Source organism: Miniopterus schreibersii, assembly GCF_964146895.1.
Source record: "Miniopterus schreibersii genome assembly, chromosome: 1".
NCBI lineage: Eukaryota > Metazoa > Chordata > Mammalia > Chiroptera > Miniopteridae > Miniopterus > Miniopterus schreibersii.
In genome coordinates this window covers 136361555-136370298 of record NC_138101.1, presented here as the reverse complement: position 1 = coordinate 136370298, position 8744 = coordinate 136361555, and the positions used below count along the sequence as shown (strand labels likewise).

The 8744-nt window shown below is 37.7% G+C and overlaps 1 pseudogene across 1 annotated transcript; it reads right to left on the bottom strand.

Annotated features, from left to right (window-relative positions):
* Positions 1–285: 285 nt before the first annotated feature.
* LOC308549869 (olfactory receptor 4S2-like) lies at positions 286–1288 on the bottom strand (annotated as a pseudogene). The gene has a single exon. The product of its transcript is annotated as an olfactory receptor 4S2-like (transcript).
* Positions 1289–8744: the final 7456 nt, after the last annotated feature.

Here is an 8744-nt window from a genome sequence, read left to right as displayed (position 1 = left end):
AGCTGATCAACGACTCTCTCATCATTGATGTTTCTATCTCTCTCTCTCCCTCTCCTTTCCTCTGAAATCAATAAAGATATATATTTTTTAAAAATCGAGAAAGCATATGTCACATGCCCAGAACAGAGTCTGGAGCATATTAGGGCCATAAATTATAATCATGACAATGAAAAAATTGAAAGTGTTATTAAGACTTATAAATAATGTATTCCAAATTCTAGTGAGAATAAACATTAATTAATAAGAAAATAATGCTGAATTATTTTTTAAAAATCTAACCAGATTTTAACACGTGGCAGGCCCTAGAACTGCTTCATGAAATGGACGATTGAAGGTAGCAGCTAGTTCTCTGACTCTGCAGCTCTGACAACCTATCCAGGCTGCTTTTCCCTCCAGGAGGCCCCGCGACACCACAGCAGTTTCATGGCACTTACAGTCCCATTGCTCAGCGCACAGATGAGTGGGCTTCGCACGGGGTGCTGGTGTGCAAAGCACAGGTACAGCCTTATCCAGAGGGAAAGCAGTGGGTGGGCGGAGAGAAATAAAGATACAAGGGACAGAGAAGAAAGTCACTGCGGTCAAGTGAGGCCCGCAGGCAGAGAGAGCCTCGCGCCGGCTCTGTGCGGGCTGAACAGAGGGACTGTGTAGGAGGCCAGAGGGAGGAGGGACCCCCAGGAAACTGACACCACTATTGGCGGCCACCAGCATATTTGCCAGGCTTGTGTCAGCACAGGCAAGTTTTAGGATTGGATGGGAATCACAAAAAGAGTGGGCAATGGCCTGAGCATGGCAGAATGGCAGCTGGAAGGTCAGGGGGTCTGCACAGAGGAGTGGCCCAGGGCCCCTCGCCAGGACTGGGGTGCCAGCAGGACGCAAGCCCTGGCCCTCGCGGTGGGGGTGTAGCAGAGAGGCTGGCAGGTGGCAGCGCAGCGGTCCAAAGCCATGAGGGTCAAAACGAAAATCTCCGCACAGCCAAAAAAGGGGAAGGTTAACATCTGAGTTACTCAGCCCCAGTAGGAAATAGTCTTTTTGTCAGAAACAAAGTCTGAGATCATCTTGGGCACCGAGGCTGAGGAACAGGCCATGTCCACAAAAGACAGGTTAGTGAGGAAGAGATACATGCGTGTGTGGAGCCGGGAAACAGAGAGGACAGTAAGCGGGATGAGGAGGCTGCCCACCAGGGTGCGATGTAGAAGAGGAGGAACTGGGCAAAGGACATCGTTTGCGTTCCAGGATCCTGGGAAAGTCCTAGGAATATAAACTCAGTGACATTGTTGGCCACTTCCATGGGGACCCAGGTAGGACTGGTGGAGTGGCTCTGGCTCTCTGCAAAAATAAATAAATGTTTATAAATCATTGTAAGGGTGGTAAGGCCTAATAGGAACAGTTCTGTAGAAATATTTAAGTAGTGCTAAGTATAGGAGAAAAAAATTACTCATATTTCTTGAATATAGTTAAAGGATATTTCTCTCATTAATTTTCTTACCACACTATTGACTTATATTTGATTATCTGTTACATTTAGATCTATAGTTTCTTTCTTCCAAACAAGAATCTAGAGACTATGAATTTTTTTCTCTTGGATTTAATGGAGTTTTTAAAATCATCTCTCTCTCTTTCTTCCTCCCTCCTTCCTCTCTCTTTCTCATATCAGAAACTCTCTTTGGGATGAAAAACTTAAATTAATTATTAAATGGATTAATTAATTTCTGAAGCTGGAGATAAAAGCAAGAAGTCAGAATCTGAGTTCTGATGTCTAAGATTCCTAGCATCTTTTTGATATAATATATACAAATCAACTTTAAAAGAATAACATTCTACTTAATTAAGTGAAAAAGACTCCATTTCCTTTCTAAATTAGGTTGGAAGTTTCAATACAATTAAAAATTGAATCATTTTTAGTGACTAAGGACAACATATACAATGGCCTCCTGCTTATAGCAACCTATGCTTAGTAATCAACACTGGAGCAGTTTGAGTCCTAAGCCTTGACCTGCCTGTAAAAATTCAAGTTTGCTTGCCCATAAGGAATACATGAGGAGTGGTCAAACTATAAAGAGAAATACTTTTTCCTATGTTGCTCTAAAGAGTTGTAAAGTTTTAAAATTATTGAAGTTTCTACCATCCTCAATCCTTTTGCCTGGAAAAGGCCCCAGATAATTCTCCATCCTTGCAATCATAGGAATAAAATTTTTTGTACAGATAATGTTATAAATGGCATTTGCAAAATAAGTGTCAGATACTGTTTTACAAACTATATACACGAATGCCTAAGGCATACAAAGGAAACTATTGGATAAAAACAATCAGGAAAGAATTATTGAAAAGATAAATTATGAGACGAGATCTAAAGAAGTTCCTCAGAATAAAGGTGACTCTTCTGAATCATGCAAATTACCAGCGATTCTTCATCTTTACTAGGTAGCCCTCTTTTCTGCACAGACAATAGGAAAAGCACTGCCCGGAGGCTGAGTGAGTTAAGTCTGAGCACCCTCGGCAACTGGTGCCTTTGGCTGAATCTGTTTATTTTTTTCTGAATCTCAGTTTTCTCATCTATAGAATGGATGATAAAATAATTTATCTCACAGAGCTGTTGCAGAAATAAAATGAGATCCTCAATATAACTTATTTTGTATTTATGAAGTATTTTGCTTTCTAATTTGAATCTAAGAAGTAAGGTCTCTCTAGTATGTAGAATTTATAATTTGATCTAGTCAGCTATTATATAAAAGTTTTATAAACAACTAATAGAAAATATTAAAAATTCATACATAATTTTATTCCTGAGATAATGAACTACAGTATCTGCCCATTTTCATTGCAGAGATACTATTAATAATTAACATTTATTATGCACTTCACTATATGAAGGTTGTATGCTAAACTATTAGCACATTACCTCATCTATCCTCACAGCAACATTATAATTCTTATCTCTTGTACAGAGCACCAAAGTTTGAAGAGATTTAGTAAATGAACCAATATAACAGTCAGTGAAGGGGCTGCTATCTGGATTGTTGTATTCTGATTCCAGAACCCATAAAATATACATCCCCTTAAATAAAAGAAAGATAGATAGAATGATTAAGTAGAAAGATAATAGATGATATAGATAGACATATATATCGATATATAGGTGATAGATAAGGTGTTAACTTGCTATTCCAATTGGAAAACTTACTCCAGGGGTCTTCTCGAGCATGGTCCCACTCCCACTCCGTAGATGTGGACAACCTGAGATCATCAGGGATCAGTAAACCTTTCTGAGATAGAAATGTGATCTATAACTAGATATTCATACTAAATAAATTGAGATATGTATAAGGATGCTTCTTTTATGTATGTGCCACATGTCACAAAAGGATTACACCTATAGCCTAAGAAGAGGCCCTGAGTCTCTCTCTCTCCAACCTCTCAGGATTTTATGAGTTTATCACCAAACCATGGCTTCTGATCTTGGTCTGCAAGAACTTCTTTTCATGTTCCTGCTTCCAAGAGACAGAAACCGTAAACAACCTCTATGCCTCATCACAACCCTGAGGGATTTCTTGGGCCAGTGATTGGGTAGCTGCTGGAGAGAACTGTTAGGCAGAAACAGTACAAGTGTAATTACCACTAAACAACTCCTTGTATATTAAAGGCTACTTGGTAAGTAACTAGTTAATAAATATTGAGGCCATTTCTACTGTTTTGCACAATTTATTCAGGGAAGGGGAGAGAGTGATTCTCAGTATCACTACACTGAACCACTAACCCAACAACAAAATACTGGTTTATAAAACTATTAAAATACTTTATTTTAAAATTTGCTAAAAGCTCTAGTAGGCAAGCAAAATGTTTAATTTAGTGGCACTGTGAAGATACTGCCTCAGTCCTATTACATGAATGAGTTTCTAAGGTATTTAGGTCAAGGGAGCTTGCTGGAGGTGAGGATGATACTTCCAAAATCAAGTATAAAATGTATCACTAAATTATAGCGTGAACTTTCAGGTCAAGCCTAAAGCCCTGTGTGTTTGAATGGCACAACCATATAATAGGAAAAATATAGTAACCCAAATAACATTCAGCTCGTTACTGATTTTCTGAGGCAAAAAAATTATGTTGCAGCATAAAGTGCTTTTTATTGTTGTCAACAGTTTATTATTCTATGACTCTCCAGGTTATAAATAAAGGGGCTGTTTGTACAAGGAAATGGCTAACTGTGGCAGTCCTGGTTTTACTGGGTTCTCCACTCAAATTCCTTTTGAGATGAAGGACTGTGTCACAGGACTCTCTCTTCCTCTCCCTTCTTTATCTTGTTTCATTTTTTCCTTCCTTCCTTCCTTCCTTCCTTCCTTCCTTCCTTCCTTCCTTCCTTCCTTCCTTTTTATTTCTTTCCTTTCTTCACTTAAAAAACATTTATCCAGACAGAGAAAGAGGAATAATGTGTGATATCATTTATATGTGGAATCTGAAAAGGCCAAACTTGTAGAATCAGGGGTGGAATGTTGGTTACCGCGGACCAGGGGAAAGGAGAATTGGGGCCCTGTTAAAAGGGTACCAACTTGCAACCAGAAGATGAGTAAGTTCTGGAGATCTAATGAGCAGCACAGTGGTTATAGCCAACAATACTGTATTCTATATTTCAATCTTGCTAAGAAACTAGATCTTAAATGCTCTCACCACAAAAATGAAATGATAATTATGTGACACAATGCAAGTGTTAGTTAAAGCTATGGTGGTGATTATATTGCAATATATAAATGTATCAAATCAACACATGGTATACCTTAAACTTGCACAATGTTCTATCTCAATTTTTTTTTAATGAGCATTTATTCTTGGCTGGGCAGTGTGCTGAATACTCTAGATACACAGACCACTGAATCACTGAATAATGGGGCAGTCTAAACTTTACAAGGACAGAATCAAAAATGATTTCCTAGAAGTTAATACCTTTAATCTGATATTGAAGGTGAAAAATGGGTAACCAACAGAGGAAGCAACATGTTCAGAGGCAGGAAGGTATGGGGAAACTGCAGATAGTTCAGAGGTTCATATTATAAGACATGGCTGGGGCACTAAGTGGGGACTAGGGTTGAGACTTGGTCTCAGAACAAGCTTAGTCGCTAGAACTGGGCCCAAGGTTTAGAGAGGCACTGTAAATAAGTCAATATGGAGACCTGTAGGTATTTTCCTAGACTTTCTTATCCCCACGCACACCCATACTCCTAGAGATTTCCTTGATAATATTTGTAACACAGTCTAGGGTAAGGAAGAACTTGCAGATAAGAAACTATAGACTTGAAGAAAGAAGAGGAAGAGATGGGTAGGGATAGGAAGTTAAACAGCCATTTGCTTAAGACATAGGAACCAGACTGCACTGTATTGACGTTATATATTTTGTCATTTCCTTTAAGTAAAAGAAGCTCACCAGGTGCCTGCATTTGTTCATGGAATAATTACAAAATGCTTCTTAGGAACATAAAGAGCACAAGGACAATAAATAACTATCATGATAATAAAACCAGATAATTTGGGTAAGCCTATTTAGTAAGGAAAAGCTGTTGAAATATAAATAAAATATGGAGTTTAGCTGATCATAAGGTATCAGTATTGGTTCATTAATTGTGACAATGTAGGAGAGCAGTATAAGATGTCAACAATAGGGGAAATGGAGTGAGGTATGAAGAAACTCTCTGTTCTGTCCTTGCAATTTTCTGTAAATTTAAAACTATCCCCCCATTTTTTTTTAATTGCTTAAATTTTAAAATGATGGTCTTCTTGTTCTCTGTTGCATTTAATTCTGCTCTAATATTTTTTAGGATTTTATAAATGTTTATAGACAGTTCCCTGTTTCCACTCCAGGTAGAATATACTCAGTTGCATCTCTTTTAATCTTACTTACTTTGACAAGCAGATTTCTGATGGGCCATTACACTCAGTGACGATGCCCCTCCATCATCACCATAGCGCAAAGCCTGTGGCTGGATGATAGAGGATGCTGCCTGTGAAATGCAACTCAATACAGTACATTTTTATTTGTTTGATGTGCTGCTTTGGTCTTTTAACCGTTGTTCTGGGAGTAAATAACATCTGCCATACAGTTGGCTGGCAAAATTCATTTGTAGTATATTTAAACAGCCATCATTTTGTTGGAGCATAAACGCGAAGATAAAGAATTCATGAATTAGCAAGTGTGACATCATTTGAAGGCTCACAAATAGACAGGCAACATATAGATTTCACACATATATAGAGTGTCTTTACCAAGGTAGCTAACAGGAGCAGAATTGGTGTCTATAACTTGAACGTTAGAGGAACTCGTGTTTGGGTAGCTGTAGCAATCTTTGCCATATTTTGAGCCTTTTTCTTTAATCTAGCATTGTGGCAGGTCCAGGGGACCTTCTTTACCTTTAAACTATATTAATGATAAAATGAATTAAGAACAATAACAAAAAAAGTGTCATCCTTACAGTTTCTTTTCTGGAATTGTTGCCTTTCTCTATTAATGGGTTAGCACTAGAACTGAAACCAGGATGAACCCATTAGTTATTAACCAGAGGTATTTATCTTCTCAACAGATGTCAGGTGGGGTAGTTTAATTCATGTAAAGGTCACTACAGAAGAAAAAAGTTGTGAAAGTTTGTACTTGAGTTTTTTACTCTATGGCAAATGGCTGAGAGGACTGCCTCTAGCAGGTCATTTTAGTGCAGATTTTCAATTTACAATCAATTGTCTTTTCAAAGACCTGATTACACAGTGGAGTCGTGCTAACCATTTGCTGCCTTCCTTCTTCCCTTGGCTCTTTGTCTTTTGGAAAGTTTCTGCTCTAATTTTTATGATGTCCTTTCTTCTGCTAACTTTGGATTGCTTTTGTTCCTCTTTTTCTAGCTCTTTAAGATGTGATGTTATAGTATTTACTTGAGGTTTTTCTTGTTTCCTGAGATAGGCCTGTAATGATATAAACTTCCCTCTTATTACTGCTTTAGCTGCATCCCAGAAGTTTTTGTATGTTGTATTGTCATTCTCATTCGTCTCTATATGTCTTTTATTTCTTCTTTGACCCATTCATTTTTTTAGTAGCATGTTGTTTAATCTCCACATATTTGTGGGGTTTTTACTTCCTTTTTGCAGCTGATTTCTAATTTCAAAGACTTGTGGTTGGAGCAAATGCTTGGTATGCTTTCAATCTTATTAAATTTGTTGAGGTCAGTTTTGTGTAGTAACAAGGCAAAAAAAAAAAAAAAAATGAATGGGACTACATCAAACTAAAAGGCTTCTTCACAGCAAAGGAAACCACCAACAAAACAAAAAGGAAACCAATTGAATGGGAGAAGATAAGTGCAAACAACAGCTCCAACAAGGGGTTAATGTACAAAATATATAAAGAACTGATACAAAAAGAAAACCTGTTCCTGCAATGAGCCTGACTGACTCACAGCATCATTTCAACCTTCCTGTCAACACACAAGCTGCTTTCTGTCTGGCAGCTTCCTCCTGTCTGCTCTTCTGGATATTCTCCGTAGGCCATGGATCTCTGTGGAAACTCTGTGGAGTACAAGAGGAGAGAGTGCCCCATACCAGGGATGCCATGCTCACCCTCACTCATCCTCTTAAGAAATCACCCAAGTGGTAGCCTTGTTCCTGGTCTATGAAGAGTCCTCTGTAGCAATACATACATATGTATATACATGCATGCATAAATACATGCACACACATGCATGCATACATGCACACATACATGTGTACATACATGCATACATATGTTTTCCTAAACATAAAGTCACTAACTCCCAGCACAAAAATGAAAGTCCATTCTTTATTCCAGGGTAAAGAAAGCTCTTACATGTTGAAGGGTATTGCAAATTACATAGTTAAATCCTAGTATTAGGTAGAATTTTAGACATTATTTTCCCCTGAGGAATGTTTTTCAGCTAAGCAATCAGAAAAGTCTTTCCAAAAACAAATGATTAGGAATAAAGCAAACAAATATAAAAATCTTCCTAAAAGTCCATCATTATATTATTATTTAGTAAATAAATACCTTTCTATAGCCATAAAGTTGCAAAGAGCCTTGTGTCAGAAACAGATAATCTTGCCCGACCGGGCATGGCTCAACTTTTGAGCATGGGCCTAGGATCCAGGAGATTGTGGTTCAATTCCTGGTCAGGGCACATGCCCGGGTTGCGGGCTCGATTCTCAGTTTGGGGTGTGCAAAGGGCAGCCGATAATGATGACTCTCTCATCATTGATGTTTCCATCTGTCTCTCTCCCTCTCCCTTCCTCTCTCTGAAATCAATAAAGATGTATTAAAAAATAATAATAATAAAATAAAATAAATAAAATCTTAAAAAAAAAAATAGATAATCTTAAATTCAAATGTTTAAAGGAACTCTTTTAGGGAAGTCTTAGTCCTGGGGCTCTTATACAGATACAGTCGAAATTAAGTAATTAGTCCATGTACTCAGGATAAATACTCTTTCTAGGGAGAAAAAATAGTAGCTTAATCTTAATTATATAAAGTTACTAGCTTTCTTGGTTGATTACATTTTTTCTAAGTGACCTCAACGAATCTGAATTCATTTGTAAAGGTGAAGTCGAATAATATTATCTACTCCTCAAAGCACTTTTGCAGCTCAGAGTTAACAACTATGAGAACCTCAAGGGTAGGGACCAGGTCACAGCTCATTTCTTTCTTTCTTTCTTTCTTTTTTTTTTTTTTTTTGAGTTTGTAGCTCTTAAACATTCTATTCAGTTGAAGA